Below are 25,526 nucleotides of genomic sequence, written 5' to 3'. Positions count from 1 at the left end.
CCTTTGTCTCTTAGTTAAGCCTGACTGATGTATGCAAGCTACCAGAGGAGTAAGCACAGGCTAATTTAGTGACTTTTGTGGTTCACCCCAAAAATGACTGTGGTTGTTGACTGAGTGGGGCTTTCACCCCCCATTCAACTAATAGCCTGAATTCTTACAACACGGCATTATCCCCTCGCACAATAGTCACCTCGAAAATGTGCAGGACTCAGAGACAGCAGACTTGTCTTTACTATAGCTGAAAAGTGCAAATGGGGATTCATAAACACAAAAGAGAACAATGGTTAAAATGTTGTACTCAGAGCCAGTCAGAAAACAACAACAAAAAGAAATAACGTTGAAAAGGGAGAGCAGGTGAACCAAAATGGAGTGGTAGGAGGAGGATGTGGCCTTTAGAGCTGGAAACATGAGGAATAGCTCTGCAGGAGCAGGCTGGAGTAAACAAAATGGTGGAGCACTACCGTAACTCGGACTGCCATCCGTACTATTCTTTTGGAGTGAAATGCACCTCTATCGTCATTTATTTGTTGCAATCTGCTGGAGATGTATTTTTTATAATTCCACGTAATTCCAGGTAATTTTTTGGAAATTGCACTGCAAATTTTTACTTTCCAATGAACTCGTTAACTCAACCATAACTACAGTATATTTATGACTCTCTGTGATACTTCTTTAATGTCGCTATGTTTAGGTCTCACTCTATTTGTGTTCCAGTACTTACACACCTTGTATTACAATGAAAAACAAAAATGTAATACCCTGTTTGTGGTTGACATTAATTCATGTTAACTCGTACATTATTTGCTTTGGCTTGCCCAGGGTAGTATGGTATTTCTTGAAGCTCATTGTCTGTTTAGCTGCAGCAAAATAAAAATATTTTCCACAAACTAATCCACTATAACTATGCATCGCAGTGGCTATCTAAAAAAAAAAAAAAAGATGGTCATTAATTGATTGCTGGCATTGCTAGACAGATGCCCGAGCTTTCACACCTACAGGTGGGTTGTGCAACTTACACAAAAGTGTCGAAACTGTTGAATAAGGGAAACGTTCAGGGGCATATTTATACTCCGTTTGCGCCTGAATTGCATCTTTTTTTTGACGCAATTTCGACGCAAAACTAACTCCATATTTATACTTTGGCGTTAGATGCGTCTAGCGCCAAAGTCCATGGAGTTAGCGTCATTTTTTAGCGTGGACACCTACTTTGCGTTAATGAGATGCAAGGTAGGCGTTCCCGTCTAAAAAATCGACTCCGAGGCATGTGCGTCGGATTTATACTCCCGGGCAAAAATCATGCCCGGGAGTGGGCGGGTCAAAAAAAATGACGTACGGCCGCTTTTGCGCCGTTTTTTAGCGCCTGCAAAAGGCAGGCGTTAAGGGACCTGTGGGCTCTGAAGGAGCCAAGAGGTGCCCTCCCATGCCCCCAGGGCCCGCCCCTGTCACCCTTGCCCACCCCAGGAGGACACCCAAGGCTGGAGGGACCCATCCCAGGGACATTAAGGTAAGTTCAGGTAAGTATTTTTTTTATTTTTTTTGTGGCATAGGGGGGCCTGATTCGTGCCCCCCTACATGCCACTATGCCCAATGACCATGCCCAGGGGACAGAAGTCCCCTGGGCATGGCCATTGGGCAAGGGGGCATGACTCCTGTCTTTGCTAAGACTGGAGTCATTTCTATGGGGGTTGGGAGGCAAAAAAAATGGCGCAAATCGGGTTGAGGTGCAAAAATTGCCTCAACCTGACTTGCCCCATTTCTTGACGCCCAAGCTCCATTTTCCCCTACGCCGGCGCTGCCTGGTGTACGTCGTTTTTTTTAACGCACACCAGACGGCGACGGCGGCTAACGCCGGCTAACGTCATTCAATAAATACGGCGCCCGCATGGCGCTTCAGAATGGCGTTAGCCGCCGCTAATTTTTTTGACGCAAAACTGCGTTAGCGCAGTTTTGCGTAAAAAAGTATAAATATGGGCCTCAATGTTTCAATATCCATACGGACCACGGCAATGCTTCTCCAATTTGAGAAAAGACCCGCAGACACACCACTTTCAAGAACACTACATAACAATGCACTAACCAGCTACCCTTTCCTAATACTCGTTGGCTGTCTGTTTGCCTTTGACCTTGCTGCAGCTAAATTCGCACTACATAATACAGCATACATGCATAAGCAAATAATATTCAACAATGTATTCGAGGTATTCTTTTCAGGCCAAAGACATCCTGCTTGATTAATCCCCCTCTACAATTTCACACCTCATCTGAGCCTACAACAATCAATCCTGAACACCTCCCCTGCGATTTCAATTATCCATTACACAGCAAAAATCCTTGTTAACCCGCCTTTGATATATTTAAATGCACTGTTCAGGAAACTGCCACTTTCTTAACATCACACATTCTATTCTTTTTGCATTACTCCCACGCGACAGGCATTGTCCAAACAAGTTTCCGGTTTCTGTTCATTAAACAGAGCACAGATGCACATTCTAGACCCAATTATTCTCCTAACCGCCAGGAGACCAGGAAATCCCAATGTGCCTCTCGTGGTCTGACTTTGTAACTAGGAATTTAGCTTTCAAGCAAAGTAATGTCATGAAGTGCATTCTAACCGACTGACCCGTAAATATTTCTTCTGTCTTCACTTTCAGTACCACAGTATGCCTCTTCCGTGCTTCTGGTGAGACTTTGAGGACACTGACCTACAGTGCTGCTTGGCTCCTCGGTGATGCCAGTACAACCATTTTTATTTTTAATACAGTTAGCTCTACTGAGATTCAAAAATCTGGATCGTGAAATGAACTGTGGTTGTAGTTTACTTATAATGAATGGCCTGGAAAAGGGAACTTAACCAAATATTTCATCGCTGGATTTTTAAAATACCACTGGACTTGGAATTCAAACGTGGCTATATGAGTTCAAAGGAAATGACTTTGGAAGACAATAACTACCATATATATTTTGTCATGAACATCATCATGTTCTTTTCAGTTCATGCTTATCTCTAATATTTATCTCTCTTTCTCTCATTTTGTGTTAACATTTTCAGTTCACTTTTGTTATTGATTAACTAAAGTCACAATTCCCAGAAAAAAACTTCACATTAGATAGTAACAGAGACAACTAAAATTCAAATCAAAGCTAAAATTGGGCTCCCGTTGCTCTCACTTAACAAGAGCTATACATACAGTTAGGACAGAGTGCTACAGTGGTATGGTACACACCAACACTTACTAAAATGATTAAGATGTATAGAGTCTGGTTGTGTGTTCTGAGTTATCATTTTAACTTTTCAACTCATCTAGAGGGATTTGTGCTCTGACTCATTCTGCATTAGCAACGGCCTTTAGTGAGAGAAGCAAAATAATAATCATGTTAGGCAAAAAGCTGCTGGAATAGGCATAGTATTTTATAATGCTGTCAGGTATTGCTAATAAATTAAACATTACATAGGATTTTCCTTTAATTTCCATGGAAATCATTAGTTCCCATTTTCAGCAACGGTACTATATTAATTCACAATTACGTTATTACCATGTTATGCAGCTGTCATTATAATTTCAGGGACAATTATCTATTGTGATAGTTCCGCGTTACTATTTTATGCACACAAATGAACGTGTAAATTTTAAATAAACAAAAAAATATATGTAAACACAGTCACAGTATTCAAGTGATGTAATCAATGTAGAAACTTCGAATAAAAGGGGAGCGCCTTTTCTTTATAATATTAAAGATTTGTGAGACCGCGAATGCCAATGTGCAGGCCGCCCAACGGTTCCTGCCCATATCCTTTTCAATGCTACTTTGAAATCCAACAAACGACTTAATGTTTCTTATTTATAAAATATTAGTGATGCTTTATCATTCACAATAAAAATATTCGTTTTTTTCCCTCGAATGTAAGTTACAATTACATAACTCAATTGTATTTTTTTTACATTGAAAGAATGAGCCATATTTCTATATCGTTTGCTCGCATTAATAAACTAATATAGCTACGTTTTCTTTTTCCAGGACCAAATTAGCTTAGGGCCAGCGAGTAACAGAAAGAATGTGTAATGCAAGGTCTTCACCACTCAGAAAAAAGTCTGAGAAATTCACAAAATGAACAATTATCTTGGCAACCTAACCTTGGACCACATGAGGACTGGCTGAGCTACAGGTATATACTCAAGGAGTTTCAAATCGTTTAATAGTGAAACATGTCAAATACACATAGCTTGTTCCAAAAACGTACTCTAACATATTTTGAAATGTAATTGCAAAAACCGAGAGGCCATGTGAAAAGTATAAGTAATTTTCTTCAATTTCCAAAAGCAGTTTACAATTAACTGGAAAAAATAATTCTTTGTTTATTCCTTTGGTCTTGCAGTAGTGCATTTACTGTCCCTGAAGTCAAAAATGCTTCTTTTATAATAAGTGAGACAATAAAAAAGATTGCCTTTCTATTTTTAATTGTTTTTATATTTCTTTATTGGCATTTAAAATGTTTATCAAACTGGTGCACACTGGGCAATGACATTCTCAACAACATGGTCTACAATTAGTACATTCCAGCAGCCATATTTGCATCATTGTTGCAGGCAGCAACGGAGGAAGTACAATGTAGGACAATGTGGTGCATCAATGAGCTAACACATTAGTTCAATTCAGGCCATTGCCACACGCACATTAGAAGATCAGTCAATAATAGATAAGAACTGAAACAGTAACAAGCAATTTCAAACATCTGACATTAATATGCATGAGGTAGGTTGTAAATTGAGTCCCGCTATGATTAGATAGAGTCACAAGCATGGTAGCCTGGTGGGGTTAGCAGACCACCATGTGGGTGAGCGCTTTTAAATATAGAAACCTTTTTTCAAATGCTGCCCATTTTCCTATAAGGAAAACGGGATGCCTTTAAAAAAGAAAACTGATAATTTTACAGACAATATTTAGGAGCAGGCAGTGGTCCACAGGACCATTGCCTGCTCCCAATAAATGTCTTTTGTTGCCATTTACAAAAGGGACAAGGTCCCTTGGTTACTTCTTCCTGTTTGCAAATTCTTACCACCAATTTGGATTGGATGGTAAAATATTAATGTTTTGCGACTGGATTTCAGTCTCAAAACATTAATGCATAGTATGGGACTTGATATTTGGAAAATATGTTGTTTACAAACCCCTTTTAAATATTAATACTTTATTTAGTCTAAAACCTAAATTGTTATTCGGTTATGTGTTACTGTATCACAATTTGGATTTGTACAATTAAAAATGACATTTTGAGGTCGGAAAGTCTCAAATTTTACGTTTACATCTGTAAAAACGCTTTGTAGATACATATTTATACTTTTTGAAGCAAAACTGCGCTAACGCAGTTTAGCGCCAAAAAAATTAGCGCCGGCTAACGCCATTCTGAAGCGCCATGCGGGCGCCGTATTTATTGAATGGCGTTAGCCGGCGTTAGTCGACCGGCGCTGCCTGGTGTGCGTGAAAAAAAAACACATACACCAGGCAGCGCCGGCGTAGGGAAAAATGGCATTTGGGCGTCCCAAAATGGGGCAAGTCAGGCTGAGGCAAAAAAATCGTCTTAACCCGATTTGCGCCATTTTTGTTTGGCGCCCAGACGCCATTAACATGACTCCTGTCTTAGCAAAGACAGGAGTCATGCCCCCTTGCCCAATGGCCATGCCCAGGGGACTTGTGTCCCCTGGGCATGGTCATTGGGCATAGTGGCATGTAGGGGGGCACAAATCAGGCCCCCCCATGCCACAATTTTTTTTTTTTTTTTAACTTACCACAACTTACCTTTTCTTCCCTGGGATGGGTCCCTCCAGCCTTGGGTGTCCTCCTGGGGTGGGCAAGGGTGGCAGGGGGTGTCCCTGGGGGCTTGGGAGGGCACCTCTGGGCTCATTCTGAGCCCACAGGTCCCTTAACGCCTGCCCTGACCCAGGCGCTAAAATCCAGCGCAAATGCGGGTTTTTTAGTCCCGCCCACTCCCGGGCGTCATTTTTGCCCGGGAGTATAAATCCGACGCAATAGCATCGGAGTCATTTTTTAAGACGGGAACGCCTACCTTGCATATCATTAACGCAAGGAAGGTGTTCACGTAAAAAAATGACGCTAACTCCATGAACTTTGGCGCTAGACGCATCTAACGCCAAAGTATAAATATGGAGTTAGTTTTGCGTCGAATTTGCGTAAAAAAAAACGACGCAAATTTGGCGCAAACGGAGTATAAATATGCCCCCTAGATTCTTAATTCTAGTCGAGGTAATTAACAAAGCGCTATGATTCACTAATCATTTTTCATATGTAAATTCATCAGTGTATGACCATATGCTTTCATTCCACCTCCTGTGATCCTTTTCTTAAACTCCTTCAAAACTACATCCTCTTCTGATTTACATTTCTCCTTCCTTACAGCACCATTCAGCTTTATGTAAATTCGGCTTACCATGAGCACCAGTCCTTCACCTTCTTTAACAAATCTTGTCTTTGTCCCCTCACTCAGCTGAATAGGCGTATAAATCACCTGCAAAGGAATCCTCTGGAGAGATTTTTGGTTAGTTCTCAATTCAACCTCTGTGCACTACATCGAAGTTTTGAAATACTGCACACCCCACCACATTGCCAGAAACGCTTTTTCAATTGTTGAACAATCTGACTATGCTCCTTGTGACACTTGTGATGCAAAAGATAATATCTTCTCTTGTCCATTTTCTCTCTTGTGCATCAATAGTGCCCATAAATGTAAACCAAACTCTCTATCCCTCTATAACCTCTCAGTATCCCACATCAGCCCCTGTGACTGCCATTTCTTTCCTATATGTGCCCAAACTTTCTATCCCTCTGGCAATGTCTAATGCTGTTTCAAAAACAGGATCTTCCATCGATATCAAGCATTCTTGACATTTTTGATTAATTTATTTCTCAATAAGTTGGTCACCTATTATCTCAATTTGAATGTCTCTGGAATTGCATGTAGACATTACAGTTCTTAATGATGCTGCAGAATCATTTATCGGTTTACCAGTTTGTTACACTCATTGCAATATGCTTTTGTCTTTCCAGCATTACATATAAATGAGGGCTAAATCTTTTGTCTCATGTTTTTATAATGATAGCATATTTGTCCAGTTCCATAGCATCATCTTCTTTTTCACCTGAATGAACTTTTTCCACCTGATTAATACAGTTTTCAAAACACTCATACATTCTGAACCCAAAATTTGAATCGCTAAAGCTTTCTTTTTTATCTCAATAAGAGATGAAAACGTCTCCCTCAATTGAGTCTAGATATGCTTCAAAAGTGTCTTTGCAATGTCCACAGTTCAGTGGTCTAGTACTGCTGAGAAAGAAGCTGGTGCAACAACCCCCAACATAATATCTGCTTATGGGTGTAGCCAATTATCTACTATGTACTACAGTCTATGGCACATTTGAGTTGCTGCATTCTTGGGAAGTGCTTGCATAACTTAAAGGGTAATGATCAGTTTTCTAACTCAACTTTCCTAGTGGTGCAAAGTGTTTATTTTCTCTCCTCGTTTTTATCACAGTTTCCTTTAGGAAGTGCCTTGTGTCTAGTCATAATTTAAAGGTCTATATTCTTGTGGTTGTAGTGTTTATTATTGTACATTATTCATCATCACAAAAACTTTGCACATTGTCTTCGAAGTTAAGCCTGTCTGCTCTGTGCCAAGCTACCAGAGGGTGAGCACATGATAATTTAGGTTGTGTTGTGACTTACACTGACTAATATTGTGGTCCCTACTTGGACAGGGTGCATACCTCTGCCAACTAGAGACTCAATTTCTAACAATATTATTATGCATTATTTATCATCACCCACACCCAGCAGTTCTATTGACTTTGTTGTAATTGTGCTTCCAGGTAACTGTCCTATTCATTCTAGGTTGCCGGTCATTTATCATTCAAGAGCACTCTTGACTTGTGGTATACATGTGTATTGGATTTACTGTTTCTTTCTTAACAACTGCAGTCTATCTTTTACTGCTTGTTTCAAAACTGCCACTTGTAAAATGACCACCATGAAGCGATTGTGGCACAAACCCTGCATCCAAAACATCCTTTTTCCTTGTGATTTCATGATTTTTTAAACCTTGTTTATTGAGTTTTAATGCAATCCATTGTAAACAGAATTAGATCTACTATCAATATTGTAACACATCACATACAATGTGCTGAGGTACAGCATTATACATAGTATTCAGATTACACAACAGTACAACAGTATATAATTTGTAAAACACACAACTAAGCATGAACCTTGAACCCACAGAGAGGAGAAATAGAGGTAAAACAATCCTGTATGTAAACTACCCACAGAAGTGACGGGTGTGGGGGGCTATGGTGGAAAGAGAGACATATCAGAAAGTGGAAGTACCACCATAAAGGTGCTTATGACATGTAAGCACATGCAGTAGTATCCTCATCATTCTCAGGGGGATTCTGAAGGGTGGTAAATAATGCATCCCAATCGGCTGAAATGGGGTGTCTATGTAAGCCTTGTATTTCTTCATAGCACAATGCATTCACCACTGCCGTGCCCCACTGAACAGTCACACTTCTCCAATCACCAGCTTATCAAACAACAGAGCCAGAAATATGAAGTGGTTAGTGGCTGCACCCAGTTGACAGAGCTTAGAAAGGTCCAGCAAACAGCTCGTCCTCCACTCCAAGTCCCCCTGGACAGTGAGAACAGAAAATAAGCTGCGAATCTGCACCCACAGCACCTTAGGTGCCAATTGAGAGCACCAAAACATATGCTCCACAGCTGCCACCATAGTCTGACAACTAGGTCATTCTGGAGACACAGTGGTACATATCCTACGTATCCTAGCAGAGATAAATAAGACCTATGCAACACATTAAACTATATATTGAAAGTAATCATTGCAGAAAACTTTCCTTGGATACATCAAAATTCTGTCCCACTCCCTTGCATCCTCATGAGACACCGGTGTGCCAAAAACAACTGCCCTGCTAGGAGACCGGACTGTTCAGTCAGGAGGTCAAAGGAGATCAGAGCCCTTTCAGGGCCCAAATTCCCCTATGTACCCAACCCTGCTGGTACCCAAACTATCAGTTCCTCCCTACCAATGCTCATTCGTGAAGAATGGATGGTGTCTAGTCAGATCTCTGGAGCATACAATGGCAACCGTCAGTACCCTACAGTGGCACCCATACACCACTCAAAAAATAGTGTTGAGCCCAGCTGGAACAGTTCCTGTGTCCACCTCAGCGTCCTGTGCTCTGACCCATGGTGCACCTCTGCCAGATGGTGCTGAATGAGCCAACATGTTGGCCATTGGAGTTGTCCCGCCGTTGGTAGTGTTCCAACATAGGGGCGCCCAGTCCTCCACCCTCCCTTGGGAGTTATGATTTGGTCAGTGATACTTTACGTCTCCCTTTATTCCACAGAAGGCCTCCCAACTTTGAACTTAGGGCCTCATTTACAAGGCTTTTACACCACTGTTGCCTCATTTTTTTTTTTGAGTCAGCAGTGGCGCTTAGCAGTGCTTTACACTGCTCCAGATTTACAAACGGATGCATTGGGCCTTGCATCACATTATTTCTGTGGCAGGTATAATGTATGCAAGGTAGGCATTCCCGGGCAAAAAGCCACACAGAACTGACACAATGAAATTTACCACATTTCATTGTGTCATTCTGCGACTTCACTGCATTAACATTTAAATGCCTGCTCAGAGCAGGCATAAAACTGAAGCAGGGCTCTTGCATATGGGAGCCTTCCTCGCATTGCCGGAGGAGCACCATTTTTTTACACTAGTCCCACAATGCCTAAGTTTAGCACCACAGATATGTCAGAATTTCCAATGCATCGATGAAAACGTGTGCCATGGAGCTCTGTATAGTAAATACAGCGCAGCCAAATCCTCATTAGGGAATTGTTGGGCAGTGCAAGAAATATGATGCATCAGGCTGATATGCCATTTTCATGTAAATAAGCCCCAAAGTGTCCTCAATGTGCCACGAGGGACAAGGATGGTTATATGTCGGAACTGCGAGTGCTTCAAGCACCCATGGCTTAACAACGAGGTCGGAACAACAACCTCGTTCTTATCACTAATGCCTTTACCACAAATGCCTTTCCAACGCTTTTTCGTTGTAAATGCATTTCTGATAAAGGCATTAGTGATCAGCATGCACGGTTCCAGCATTCTTCCCCCCTAGTCCCCCACTCCCAAAAATTACCGTGACCACCCCATCCCCACAACTACCCCAACCCCCACCCCCAAAATTTCCACAACCCCAACCCCTTCTCCTAAAACCTAAACCACCCCAACCCCCAACCCACCACTTAAACCTAAACCCTGACCCCCCTCCTCCTAAACCCTAATCACCCCCAGCCCCACCCCACCCCAAAAATGAAAAATACCCCGAGTCCCCACCCCGCCCCTAAAACCTAAACACCCCAACCACCAACCCACCCCTTAAACCTAAACCCTGACCCCCTTACCCCCTAAACCCTAATCACCGCGAGCCCCCCGCACCTCCCACACCCCCCAAAAAAAACAGCCCCAGTCCCAGCCCAACTTACTTGCTCCTTCACCGCGTCGACTCCGACTCCCTTCTTCTGTACCTTAACCACACATGTACGTGGTTCAGACATGCGTGGTTAAGGTACGAAAACCAGGAAGTCGTGGAAAACGAAAGCGTTGTTTTGCTTTCGTTTTTCATGACTTCGTGGTTTCGGAGTCGTTGTTCCGGCGTCGTTGTTCCGGCTGTTTCCCGACAAAGGATCAGTAAATTGGGGAAGCAGTTAGGGAGCCTCAGAAGCATAACCATTTTTTAGAGGACAACCCAGCCCTGCACTATCAAGGGGAGAGGGCACCAGAAAGCTATTTGTTTTTGTAAGGAATAAGATTTCTCTCTAGGATATCCTGAGTCGTATTATACATTTTTATAACCACATTTTTTAAAAGGTGGGTGGCTCCCACTGAACAACATGTCCCACAATAATTATGGGATGCAGAGGGCAGTCTGAGCAGAGTGGAAGAAGACAGGTGTTATGCTAATTCAATCTGAGGCCAGATGCCATCTTAAAGTCCTCCAGTATAGATGTGATACCACCATTGCTGTCACGGATATCCCTGATGTACACAAAGACATCCTCACTTTCTTGAGAGAGCATGTATGGGGCTGCTGGCCAGTATGCATCCGTCCTGCTAAGCTTTCTGAAGCCGCTGTGCAAGGTGTTCCACCGCCAGGGCAAAAAGCAGCGAGGAGAGAGGACAACCCTGGTATGTGTCCCTAATCACTAGCAGTGGGGCTAAGATGTGATGGCCAATCCAGACTGTTACTGATGGAGATATGTAGCGCTATTTTATCATTCACAGCATCCTGCCAACAACACCCATTTTCTGTAAGGCTGCAAACATATAGGCCCAGACCCAGGTGTCAAAGGCAAACTCCAGGCCTAAAACATGGCATTCATCCTTTGGCCAACGGTGCCAGGCCTCCATTAACATTCTGTGCAGCCCTCGCATATTGAGAGTAGTCGATCTGCCTGGTATGAATCCATTTTGTTTTGGTTAGACCAATAACAACAAACGTCCCATCAACTGTACCACAAGAATCTTGCTATATTTCTCATAATCACTGCCTATCGGAGAAAGCAGCCTGTAATAAGATATTTCTAGTGAGTTCTGAAACAAGTGAAACCAGAAGTGCCTCACACATCGATTGGGGCAAAGCATGCTGTATCAATGGCAGCAGTATAAACCACCAGGAGTTGGGGGGATAGTAGAGTTCCATACATTATTTTAAAAACAACCAGCAGTCTGTCAATGCCCAGAGTTCTACAAGTGAGTGAGTCCCAAATGGCACAGAGGAGCTCTTACTCTGTAATCGGACTATTCAGTGCCACTCTACCCTGTGGAGGGATCACTGAAAACATGACTGCACCTAAAAAATCATGAATACTAGATTGTCACTGCGCAGGTACTGGGCTGTACAGGGATCTATAGCGTGCACAGAAAGCATTGTGAATTGCCCTCTTAGTGGTGGTGACCAATGTCGGGGAAACTGCCAGAAAGCCATGCTAAAAGATGACCTAATTTGTCCTCTCCTTGTGTTGCTTTGCCTGGTGCACTCTGTAATCTATTCACCGCAAGGGGTAAAGGAGGTGTCCACAAAGGTCCCTCATTTCAGTCAGTTCCTCCTGAGATAAAGTCCTCTGAGGCTGCAGGGTGTAGGCATCAGGAGGGCAACAGTGGCTCAGGATTCCCCCACCCAGTGTGTAGCACAAGTGGGCTATGATCAGACAGGGTCATCCCCAAGTACTCCTCTTCCATGACTTTGAGCTGAATGGTGGCATGACAGAGGAATCATTCAAAGCGGACATGTAGTTCGTGAGGCTGGGAGTAGTAAGAATATACTCTGGCCATTTGATACAATGGCCTCCCAACTATCAATTAAGGACCAATGCATAAGCCACTGCGATAAATATGACCCAGCTCACGTAGTGGCCGAAAGGGAGAGTGGGGGATAAGACCTATCTAACTCATTGTTCACTGCACAGTTAATAACCCTGCCCAAAATCCAGGTTAGATGCACCCATCTGGTCAACGTGGATGACGTGGGCCAGGAATTATACCTGCACAGAATATGGTAAGGTCACACTCCCCAGAAGAACAGCTGAGCCCCCCAGCTGGCCCTCCACAAATACATATCAGCCTTCGAGATCTACCTCAGCTTGAATTTTCTCCCCTTTTGCCACATGTGTTTCCTGGAAATAGCGGAATGAGCCATCCACCTTTTTATGTATTGCTGTATGGAGTAAAGCTTCTTGGCTGTGCCCATACACAGGACATTCCAGGTTAAATACAACAATCTAGACATTCTGTGTGCACAGTGTGGTCGGCGGGTAGCAGTAAAGGATGCCCCCCCACCACAGACAGGTAAGATGGAGCTAACATTCTCATGGTGGAAGAGAAAAATCTGGCTGACCAAACAGTGAACTATAAGTCCTTTAAACCTAGATCTCTTGGGCACCTCACAAGCATACCAGATTACCGCAGATAAACAGCAATATGGTGGTCATGGCTTAGCAATCCAACAGTAGTAGAAATAGGCTACCAGGGCCAAACAGGGAAGACCCACAGGTGAGGAGCCTGCAAGGAGAATAGAAATATCTAGGCATGCACAGGGCACCCAATCACTGCAGAGTAACAACACCGCGGTACAATGGGCAGTTGCAGCAGTTATGGTTGCTGGAGCCGCCAAACAGGTGGGGGGAAGAAATGGAGACACTCTCAGTCTCCATGTCATCAACCATTTGTGGTATAATTCTAGGAAGGAAACCTGAGGTAACACTGTACCGTGATGAGTTATATTCTTCCCCCTACTGGACCTCCCCCGGGTCATCTGTTATAGGAGAATCACCCCAGGCAGAAACTCCAACTGCACCCTCCAATACCTGTAGCTGCACCTTCTGTGCCTGCCTCAAGAGCGGGGCACCAGCCGTTGGCAGGGTACTATTTGTCAGCTTGGGTTGCTTACATTGGACCCAGGATGACAGCCAGGACCTATCACTAGCAGTAGGCTCCAACCATGACCGTTCAGAAGTCCTCTGCTCCACCCAGTCCCAGGTTTCCGTCGGGTCTGTGAAAAAGTATGTCTTTGGGTGTGCAATCACTTTAACTTTGGTAGGGAAGAGCATGTGTGGGAAAACTGGACTGATTGTACAAGCCCCTCACTTTTTGTTGCTTTTTTCACTCATACTGGTATTTTCCTGACACTGATGGTACCATGGGCACTGCAAAGCAGTCTTAGGGCTTGTGCTCTGATTAAAATAGTGTATGTAAATTAGGCTGATTACAATTGACAAACCCAACCTACCTATAGGTCGGTAGAATATGGTAGGGCTTGTAGGTTGAGGGATCCCAGCATAGAGAGTGTACTGCTCGGGTACCCCGTGTCATTTTAAAAAGCAGGTCTGCCTTGCTGGCTACCTTTATGTTCAAGTTAACCCAAATTCAACTTTGGAATTAAAAGTACCTCCAAAGTCCTTATTTTTACATATGTCACCACTAAAGTATATCCTGAGTGCACCCATGGTTGTGTGCAGTGTCACTATAAGCAAGGACTTTACAAAAGAGATTTTATAAGCCCTGGTGAGAGAAAAATAGCCACATTTATTTTCCCTGTTGTAGTGAATGGGCTCCATAGGCTAACATAGAAATACTTTATCTTAATAAAGTCTTATTTTTGATAGGAAGTGTTAGACTTTTCATCCTTGGCATGGTCTCCCTTAACGTTTTGCCTCTGCTACCAGGTTGTTGATGTGTGCTGGACTCTGATTTTGCTGTTTTTGTTACTCTGGGCACTTTACCACTGCTATCCGATGCTAAAGTGCAAGTGCTCCCATACAAAATGTGTATGTCATTGGTTCATCCATGATTGGCATATTTGATTTACTGGTAAGTCCCTAGTACAGTGCACTAGAGGTGCCCAGGGCCTGCAAATCAAATGCTACTAGTGGGCCTGCAGCACTGGTTGTGCCACCCACAATAGTAGTTCTGTAAACATGGTTCAGACCTGCCACTGCAGTGTCTGTGTGCAGTTTTAAACTGCCAATTCGACTTCGCAAGTGTACCCACTTGCCAGGCCTAAACCTTCCCTTTTCCTAGATCTAAGACACCCCTAAGGTAGGCCCTAGGTAGCCCCATGGGCAGGGTGCAGTGTATGTTTAAGGTAGGACATATACTAATGCGTTTTATATGTCCTAAAAGTGAACTACTGCTAAATTCGGTTTTCACTGTTGCAAGGCTTATCCCTCTCATAGGTTAACATAGGGGCTGCCTTTAAATGAGATTAAAGTGTATATTCAGTTTGGGAGCAGATGGACATGTGGAGTTTGGTGTCTCTGAGCCCACAATTTAAAAATACTTCTTTTAGTAACATTGATTTTAAGATTGTGTGTTTGAAAATGCCACTTTTAGAAATCAGCTTTTTCTTGCTTAAACCATTCTGTGACTCTCCCTGTTTGTGGATTCCCTGTCTGGGTCAGTTTGACAGTTGGGCTGATGGCACCTCTCTCTAGACAGTGACACAAAGGGAGCTGGGGTGTAGACTGCATATCTTGATGAGCCATCTGTGCTAGGAGGAAGGGGAGGAGTGGTCACTCACACCTGAAAGAGGCTGTGCCTGCCCTCACACAATGCAGTCTCCAATCCCCTGGTGAGTGTCTGGGACCTGGCCTGGGCAAGGCAGAATTCCACAAACAAGAGAGACTTTTCCTTGAAGTAAGCCTACTTCAAAGGGCAAAATGGGTATAAGAAGGGCACCCAAAACCACAGACTTTAGATCACTTCTGGAAACCAAGAGGAACCTCTGCCTGGAGAAGAGCGGAAGAGCTGAAGAAGAAGAGCTGCCTGTGACTGTGCTTTGTGGAGCTTTCCTACAGTTGCTGCTTTGGCCTGTGCACTGGACTGGACTTCGTGGGTTTCCTGCTTGTGAAGAACTCTCCAAGGGCTTGAAACTGAACTTGTCTCCTGTTGTTGAAGTCTCAGGGACAGCAAAGACTTCTCTCTGCTGTAGGAGGCTGGCCTGGCTTATACTGGGTACCTGATGGTACTTACACCTTGTGCCAGGCCCAGTTATCCCTTATTAGTAAATTAGTAGTGTTTTAGCAGCTTAGGCTGATAGAGGTAGCTATAGCAGAGCAGCTTAGGCTGAACTAGGAGACATGCAAAGCTCCTACTGTACCACTTATATTATATAGCACTATATCATAAGAAACACAATACTCAGAGTTACTAAAAATAAAGGTACTTTATTTTAGTGACAATATGCCAAAAGTATCTCAGAGGATATACTCCCTTAGGAGGTAAGTAAAATACACAAAATATACACACAAACCAAAATCAGGTAAGTAAACAGTTAGAAAAGTAGTGCAATCACTGTAGAATACAGTAGGATGCAATAGGATACAAAAGGCCTAGAGGCAACACAAACCATATACTCCAAAAGTAGAATGCGAACCATGAATAGACCCCAGGCCTAGTGTAGTGTGTAGAGGGTCACTGGGAGTGTAAGAAAACACTAAGGGTGTCCAAGATACCCCACCCCAAGACCCTGAAAAATAGGAGTAAAGTTACCCTACTACCCCAGAAAGACAGTAAAGGCGAGATAGGGGATTCTGCAAAGGCAACAACTTACTGCAAAGCAATGAAGATGGATTCCTGGACCTGAGGACCTGTAAAGGATGGGGACCAAGTCCAAGAGTCATGCAAGTGTCCGGGGGTGCAGGATCCCACTAAACCCTGGATGAAGGTGCAAAAGGGCTGCCTCCTGGTGCAATAAGCTGAAGATTCTGCAACAACAGAAGGAGCCAGAAATTTCTCCTTTGGTCAGAAGATGTCCCACGGTGTGATGGAGGATGCAGAGTTGTTTCCACGCAGAAAGACCACAATCAAGTCTTGCTAGCTGCAAGAGTCACAGTTGAAGAAAATGGATGCTGCCTGGGCCCAGGACGGACCAGGAGGTTGCCCCTTGGAGTAGGAGACAGAGGGGGTTATCAGCAGTACAGAGAGCCCACGCAGAACCAGGCAGCACCAGCAGAAGCACTTGAACAGGCATTCAAGAAATCTGAACATGGCGGCAGTCTCAACACAACAAAAGAGGGTGCCACGAAGCTGCAGCCTGAGTGAAATAACGCACATGTTATTTCACAGCCATTTTACACTGCACTTAAGTAACTTACAAGTCACCTATATGTCTAACCTTCACTTAGCGAAGGTTAGGTGCAAAGTTACTAAGTGTTAGGGCACCCTGGCAATAGCCAAGGTGCCCCACATAGTTCAGGGCAATTTTCCCGGACTTTGTGAGTGCGGGGGACACCATTACACGCGTGTACTACATATAGGTCAATACCTATATGTAGCTTCACAATGATACCTCCGAATATGGCCATGTAACATGTCTAAGATCATGGAATTGTCCCCCCATGCCAAATCTGGTATTGGGGTGCCAATCCCATGCATCCCCGGGGCTCCACTATGGACCCCGGGTACTGCCAAACCAGCTCTCTGGGGTTTTCTCTGCAGCTACAGATGCTGCCAACCCACAGACAGGCTTCTGCCCTCCTGGGGTCTGGGCAGCCCAGTCCCAGGAAGGTAGAACAAAGAATTTCCTCTGAGAGAGGGTGTCACACCCTCTCCCTTTGGAAATAGGTGTTAAGGGCTGGGGAGGAGTAGCCTCCCCCAGCCTCTGGAAATGCTTTGAAGGGCACAGATGGTGCCCTCCTTGCATAAGCCAGTCTACACCGGTTCAGGGAACCCCCAGTCCCTGCTCTGGTGCAAAACTGGACGAAGGAAAGGGGAGTGACCACTCCCCTGTCCATCACCACCCCAGGGGTGGTGCCCAGAGCTCCTCCAGTGTGTCCCAGACCTCTGCCATCTTCAATCCATAGGTGTGAGGGCACAATGAAGGCCTCTGAGTGGCAGGCCAGCAGGCAACGTCAGAGACCACTCCTAATAGGTGCTTACCTGTCTCGGTGGCCAATCCTCCTCTGAGGGCTATTTAGGGTCTCTCCTGTGGACTTTTCCTCAGATAACGACTTGCAAGAATTCACCAGAGTTCCTCTGCATCTCACTCTTCAACTTCTGCCAAGGATCGACCACTGACTGCTCCAGGACGCCTGCAAAACTTCAGCAAAGTAGCAAGAAGACTTCCAGTGACATTGTAGCGCCTCATCCTGCCAGCTTTCTCGACTGTTTCCTGGTGGTGCATGCTCTGGGGGCTGTCTGCCTTCACCCTGCACTGGAAGCCACGAAGAAATCTCCAGTGGGTCAACAGAATCTTCCCCCTGCTCAAGCAGGCACCAATCTTCAGCATCACCATCCTGACGAGCGTGGCCCCTGGAACACAGGTGGTGGACCCCAGTGACCCAGACTGTCCAGTGGTCCAACTGTCCAAATTTGGAGGAGGTAAGTCCTTGCATCCCCTCGTGAGACAGTAATCCTCTGTACTGCATGAACTGCAGCTCATAGGGCGTCTGTGCACTTTTGCAAGGAATCCTTCATGCACAGCATAGCCCAGGTCCCCAGCACTCAGTCCTGTATTGCTCAACTCGCTGAGTTGACCACTGGCTTTGTGGGACCCTCTTTTGTAGTGTTGAGACGACCGCCATGTTCAGTTTTCTTGAAACCGTGTTCAAGTACTTCTGAGGGTGCTGCCTTCTTGTGCGTGGGCTCTCTGTGTTGCTGAGCGCCCCTCTGTCTCCTCTTCCAAGTGGCGACCTCCTGGTCCTTCCTGGGCCCAGGCAGCACCCTTTTTCTTCAACCGCGACCTTTGCAGCTAGCAAGGCTTGTTTGTGGTCATCTTCTGCACAAAGGAGAAATTCCTGGCTCCTTTCGTTGTTGCAGAATCTTCAGCTTCTTCCATCCAGAGGCAGCCTTTTTGCACCTTCATCCTGAGTTTAGTGGGCTCCTGCCCCCTCTTTACACTTTCATGACTCTTGGACTTGGTCCCCTTCCTTTACAGTTCCTCAGGTCCAGGAATCCGTCTTCAGTGCTTTGCAGTCTGTTGTGGTCTTTGCAGAATCTCCTATCACGACTTTAGTGTGTTTCTGGGAAAGTAGTGTCACTTTACTCCTACTTTTCAGGGTCTTGGGGTGAGGTATCTTGAACACCCTTAGTGTTTTCTTATACTCCCTGCGACCCTCTACACGCTACACTAGACCAGGGGTCCTTAAGTGGTTCGCATTCCACTTTCTTAGTATATGGTTTGTGTTGCCCCTAGGCCTATTGCATCCTATTGTATTCTACAATGTTTGCACTACTTTTCTAACTGTTTACCTACCTGATTCTGATTTGTGTGTATATTTTGTGTATTTTACTTACCTCCTAAGGGAGTATATTCTCTGAGATATTTTTGGCATATTGTCACTAAAATAAAGTACTTTTATTTTTAGTAACACTGAGTATTGTGATTCTTATGATATAGTGCTATATGATATAAGTGGTATAACAGGAGCTTTGCATGTCTCCTAGTTCACCCTAAGCTGCTCTGCTATAGCTACCTCTATCAGCCTAACCTGCTAGAACACTACTAATCTACTAGTAAGGGATAACTGGACCTGCACAAGGTGTAAGTACCATCAGGTACCCACTATAAGCCAGGCCAGCCTCCCACACTTATCAGAGCAAAGATGTTCCCAGGAATGTCCAGCATTGCTGCATGAGCCTCCAATTCCACTTTAGCCCAAGCTGAAGTCTCCAAATCATTGCCCAGAAGACACTCTTCAGGTAGATCACCAGTTGAGATTCACAACAGCCACGGGGGGCTAACAGTGTTATTGTAGCCGTCAGTCACTTGGTACTGATGACTAAGTAGGTATTGCTCAAGGGCAACCAGTTTTTCTATCACCATTGTGACACTGGCATCTGTGTCCATGTAGGTATCAACCTGAACACCATTTATTAGGGGTTGTTGCTTATACTTATTCATGTTAAGGGGACAAGCAACAAGGGTGTCAAGGTTAATGCCACCATCTGAGTCTAAAACAGCCTCAGTGGTTTTCCTAACTAAACTAATCCCCAGTACATTACCCAAAGTGAGCCCTGCTGCCCCCTTGATCTGGTTATTTGTAGTGTTTTTCCCACCACCAGTGTTATTACTAGGGGCGCTAGTGGAAGCAGTGGGGGTTGTGTTGGGGGTAGTGTTGAGGTTTTTCTTGGGACAAGTAGGATCACTTGCCCAGTGGCCTTTGTTTTTACACATGTAACTCCAAGACCTTTTATTATGTTGATTGGAAGAGTATTTAGGTACAACCCCAGAGGATTTTTGTGGGCCTGATGAAGACTCTTGCTTTTTATCTTTGTCCCCACCTTTGTCATGCGACTTACCATCCTTCAGGTCATTTCTGAGTCTACCAAGTACTGGTACAACAAATCAGACACACAATTGCTAAGAATATACTCTCTCAAAATTAGATTATATAGACCCTCATAGTCAGACACTTTGGTGCCATGTAACCACCCTTCTAAAGCCTTCACTGAACAGTCCACAAAATCTATCCAATCTTTTGAAGCCTCTTTTCTGGCTTCTCTGAACTTAATTCTGTATTGTTCAGTGGCTAAGCCAAATCCATCCAAGAGTGCTGTCTTTAAAACATTGTAGTTATCTCAATTTCGCTCCCTGACAGTAAGGAGTCTATCTCTCCCATTGCCAGAAAAGGACAACTACAGAATAGCAGTCCACTGCGTCTGAGGGACCCTCTGTACTTTACAGGCCCTCTCAAATGCAGCAAACCCCTTGTAGATGTCATCCCCCTACTTGTAAGGGAGAAGAATCTTGTGCAAGTTTCTGGAAGCAAAGGTATTCTCCCTAACACCATAACTGGGGAATTAACCCCAACTCCTGCCTTTCCCTTTCCACAGCTAAGGCTTCCCTATCTAGGGCCAACTGTTGCTTTTGGAGACTCAGTCTAGCCTCCTCCAATCTCAGCTTTCTGAGTTCCCAGTCTAGGGAGTTATCCTCTGGATTGGATGTGTGGGGCACATTAGAGACTGAGGTGACATGGAAATGAGCAGAGGCAGATCTTTCCCCAGATTTGGTAACCCTAGTGACCTGACCTCTAGGTGTTAAAGGTGCTTTACCTGTATGTGAACCCCTCCCACTGCCAGCTACACTATATAGTTTGCTAGGGGGAAGATTTTGTGAAGGACCCTCCCCTGAATCCTCAAGCTGTTCCCCTGATTCTAAAGGATTAGAATCTCTCTCCCTCACCTCCTCATGGCTACCAATCTGATTCTAGTCATCCTGAAGAAGGGGTCCTAAAAGAAAATCCTTGTTAGGGTTCTTTCCTACCTCTAGGTTTCTCACTGAGCAAAGCCCCCTTAAAACTTTAAAGATTAAGGGCCTCATTCCGACCCTGGCGGTAAAAACCGCCAGGGCCGCGGACCACGGAAAGCACCGCCAACAGGCTGGCAGTGCTTCCTGGGCCATTCTGACCGCGGCGGTAAAGCCGCGGTCAGAAAACCGGGTCTGGCGGTTTCCCGCCGGATTAACCCCGGATGGCCCAATCCTCCATGGCGGCGCTGCAAGCAGCGCCGCCATGGGGATTCCGACCCCCTTCCCGCCAGCCTGTTTCTGGCGGTTTTCACCGCCAGGAACTGGATGGCGGGAACGGGTGTCCTGGGGCCCCTGGGAGCAGTGCAGGGGCCCCCTAACAGGGCCCCATTAAGCTTTTCACTGTCTGCATAACAGACAGTGAAAAGCGCTACTGCACCCGTCGCACACCTGCAACACCGCCGGCTCCATTCGGAGCCGGCTTCAGTGTTGCAGGCCCTTTCCCGCTGGGCCGGCGGGCGCTCCCTTGGCGGGCGCCCGCCAGCCCAGCGGGAAAGTCTGAATGGCCCCAGCGGTCTTCTGACCACGGAGCGGCCAATTGGCGGTTCCCGTTTGGCGGGCGGCAACCGCCGTCCGCCAACCTTAGAATGACCCCCTTAGTTCTCATAAGAGGTTTCTCATGATCCTAGGGGTAGCCTCAGATGAAGACATAGTGATAGAAAGTTAGAGTACAGTGAAAGGAAAGAAAAGGCCTACTTTACCTAACGTTTTGTCCTTTAGAAAGCAAGTCAGAAGACCAGGTATACTTTTCTATAGCTCCAGGTATAGAGTACACTTTCATGTGGAAAGCACTGGTGACAGAGTGATAAGGCAATTGCAAGTACTTATCCCACTACTGCACCACCAATGTAGGAGGCTGGCCTGGTTTGTAGTGGGTACTAGAGGTACTTACACCTTATACCAGGTTCAGTTATCCCTTATTAGTGAAATGTAGTCAGCGTCTAGCAGCTAGGCTGTCTAGAGGCAGCTTCTAGCAGAGCAGCCAAGGCTGAACTAGGAGACATGCAAAGCTCTTACAATACCTCTGTAGTCACACAGTACTCACACACATGAAAAACAATACTCAGTGTTACAAAAATAAAGGTACTTTATTTTTGTGACACCATGCCAAAAATGCCTTGGAGACTATACTCACTTAGGAGGTAAGTAATATACACAATATATACACTAGTAACCAAAAACAGGTAAGTGCATTGTCAGAAACAGTGCAAATAGTGAAAATCACAATAGGTTGCAATGGGCCTGGGCGGAACACAAACCATATACTAAAATAATGGAATGCGAAATTTGTTTTCCCACCTAGGTAAGTGTAGTGTGTATAAGGGCACTGGGAGTATAAGAACACATCAAAGGTAAGTAATAGTATCCACTCAGAGCCCAGGAAAGCAGGAGTAAATCACAGTAAGTTTCCTGAAACACACAAGAATTTGTGATAGAAGATTATGCAAGAACCAGAAGACACTCCAAGACACCAACAATGGATTCCTGGAACTGAAGACCTGTGGAATAAGGGGACCAATCTCAAGAAGCACTGAAGAGTCCAGGGAGAACAGGAGCCCCCGCTAACCCAGATGAAGGTGCAAAAGAAGTGCCACCTGTGAGAAGACAAAGTCAGTTTTGCACCCAATAAGACAGATGTGGGTTCCTGGTTGGCGCAGAAGATGTCCCACACTAGATGGATGATTGCAGTCTGGTTTGCATCACTGGATTCCGCCAACAAGCCTTGGCACATGGCAAGCTCACGGTTGGCAGAAAATGGTGCTGTCTGGGACCAGGAGGGACCTGGTGGCCTCTACTGAGGAGGGGGAGATAGAGGGGGCTCTCAGCAACTCAGAGAACTCTGAGAAGACCAGGCAGTGTGCACAGGGGTCCCACAGCACAGGGACAGAGAAGCTGCAAATAGTAGCCCATACAGCATGACACATAGGGGTCCCACACCGCCGGAGAACCACTCAAGAAGCTGTGCCTCGCGGGATGGAGTGCTGGGGACCTAAGCTGTGCTGTGCATAAAGAACTTCTTCGAAGGTTGCACACAAGCCTTGACAACTACAAGTTATGCAACGCAAGGTGGTTCTGTCTTGCGTGGGAATGCAAGCTCTTACCTCCAGCAAAGTTGGACAACTGGACCTTGGGACTGTTGGGGTCACTTTAGTCCACCATCCGTGTTGCTGGATCCACTCTCGTCATCTGGAGAGGAGACCCACTCCATGGGTCGTTGCTGCAGAGAGGTGCCTCCTGAAGCAGGGAAGTGTCACTTCACAGGAGATTCCTTTGGTTATTCTGGTGCAGACTGAAGACAGGCAGTCCTCGGAGGATGCACAACCTGGAAACTGTTGCAGTTGCTGGCAGGAGCAAAAGTTACAAAGTTGCAGAAGTCGTCTTTGCTTCTTTGTTGCAGTTTGTAGAGATCCTGGAGGGTTCAGCTGCGGTTCTGTTGGTAGAAGGTGAAGTAAAGGATGAAGAGGATACCTGGTGGAGTCTTGCAATCCGAATCTGAAGAAGAACCCAGAGGAGAGAGCCTAAATAAAGATTGGTCACCTAACCAGGTAAGCACCTATCAGGGGAGGTCTCTGGGGTCACCTGCTCGCACTGGCCACTCAGATGCTCCCAGAGTTGGCAAAACCCAGGGACACTCTGATGGAGCTCTGGGCACCACCCGTGAGGTGGTGATGGACAGGGGAGTGTTCACTCCCTTTTCTTTTATCCAGTTTCGTGCCAAGAGCAGGGAGTGGGGGTCCCTGATCAGGTGTGGACTGGATTATGCAAGAAGGGCACCATCTATGCTCTTCAAAGCATTTCCAGAGGCTCTGGGATTCTACCCCGTCTATGCCTGTAACACCCCTGCCCCAAAGGAAAATCTTTGTTCTGACTTCCTGGGCTTGAGCTGCTCAAGCAGCAGGAGGGCAGAAATCTGTCTGTGAGGTGGCAGCAGCTGGGGCTGCCTGGAAAACCTCAGAAGGCTGGTATGGCGGTACTGGGGGATCCACTGTGGAGCCCCCAGAGTGCTAAACATTGTGCAACCAATACTTGAATCAGTATTGGGGTACAATTACCAGTTGCTAGACAACTTACATGGCCGTATTTGGGGTTACCATTGTGAAGCTGGACGTAGTTATTGACTTATGTCCAGTGCACGCATAAAATGGCGTCCCCGCTCTCACGAAGTCCAAGAAAATGGCTGTGGATGATGTGGGGGCACCTCTGCTAGTGCAGGGGTGCCCTCACACACAGGTATATTGTACCCAGCCTTCAGGGTTGGAAGATCTGACATATAGGTGACTTATAAGTGACCTAGTGTGGTGGAAATGGCTGTGAAATAGTGCATGCACAATTTCACACAGGCTGCTCCTGTGGAAGCCTTTGCATGGGCTCCATTTGGGTGGCAAAAGTAATGCTGTAGCCCGTAGGGATCCCCTGGAACCCCAATGGACTTGTTACCGAGGTACCATATACTAGGAACTTATAAGGGAGGAGCAGTATGCCAATTTGGAGTGAAATACTGAGATACCAGAATGTAAGGAGAAATTTGGAAACATAGAGAGCAAGAGCACTGGGGTCCTGGTTAGCTGGACTCCAGTGACAATTTAGAAAACACTGGAACATACTGACAAGCAAGCCTTAAACCATAAGCACTGGGGTCCTGACTAGCAGGATCCCAGTGACAGAGTCAAAAACACACTGACATCACATAGAAATTGGGGGTAAAATGCCAAAAAGAAGGTACTTTCCCACATAGACCAAGTGCGACCAGATGTCCAGAGTAGCTCTTTTTGTTTCTAGCAGCTAAAAAATCATTTAACCTCTAAAACTTCATATCTCCGGTTCCCTATATTGGATTTTTGTTGTTTTTGTGTCATTTTAGAGATACACATATAATCTATTTTCATAAATTGGTGTGGGATTTGATTCGTGTTTTGTGTTTTACTTAATTACTGTTTTGTTGATATTAAATGCTTTACACACCTGTCTCCCGAAGTTAAGCCTAACTGCTTCTGGCCAAGCTACCAAGGATTGAGCCACGGATAATTTATTGAGACCTTGACTGGACCGAGTGGGGATTTTTGGCCTATTACTAATTGTAGGTTCTTACCTGCTCTTACCAATAATCCACTTTGCAACAGCAAGTAATAGGTGAGGTCTGTATCAAATAGTTCACTTTACCTTATAAAAGGAAGCTCACTAGTGCTGAACTGGCAAAGTAGAGTCCAGAAAATTCTTGCGTTTTCAAAGGCAAGTTGGCTAAATTGTCTAGCAGTTTGGAGTACCATGTCTTTTTCTCTAAAGTTTAGGAGTCGTGCTACCTCAATCAGTGGGTGTGCCCCCAGCAGGAACACAATGCAGAAACCCTATGGGTTCTCTTCAATTCAAAGTGGAGTGATAACTCCATGGACACAGTAGCACAGAGCCTTGACACAAAGAAAGAAGTGGGTTCCATTCCCTCTGCCTCCATGATGAAGTCATCAATACAGAGATTATTGCACCTCAATCTCCCCTCCACATCCTCCCATCTGCCTTCCAAGAAATGGACCTTGTGAATAAGCTCCATAACTTTTCTAGAAATGTCCTCAGTTGCAGGCAGAAGGACTTGAATGGAGAACTCAGTCCAGAAGACTCTGGATGAATGTTTAAGCTGG

Source organism: Pleurodeles waltl, chromosome 1_1 (genome assembly GCF_031143425.1).
Source record: "Pleurodeles waltl isolate 20211129_DDA chromosome 1_1, aPleWal1.hap1.20221129, whole genome shotgun sequence".
In the NCBI taxonomy this organism is placed as follows: domain Eukaryota; kingdom Metazoa; phylum Chordata; class Amphibia; order Caudata; family Salamandridae; genus Pleurodeles; species Pleurodeles waltl.
This window is presented reverse-complemented; position numbering follows the sequence as displayed.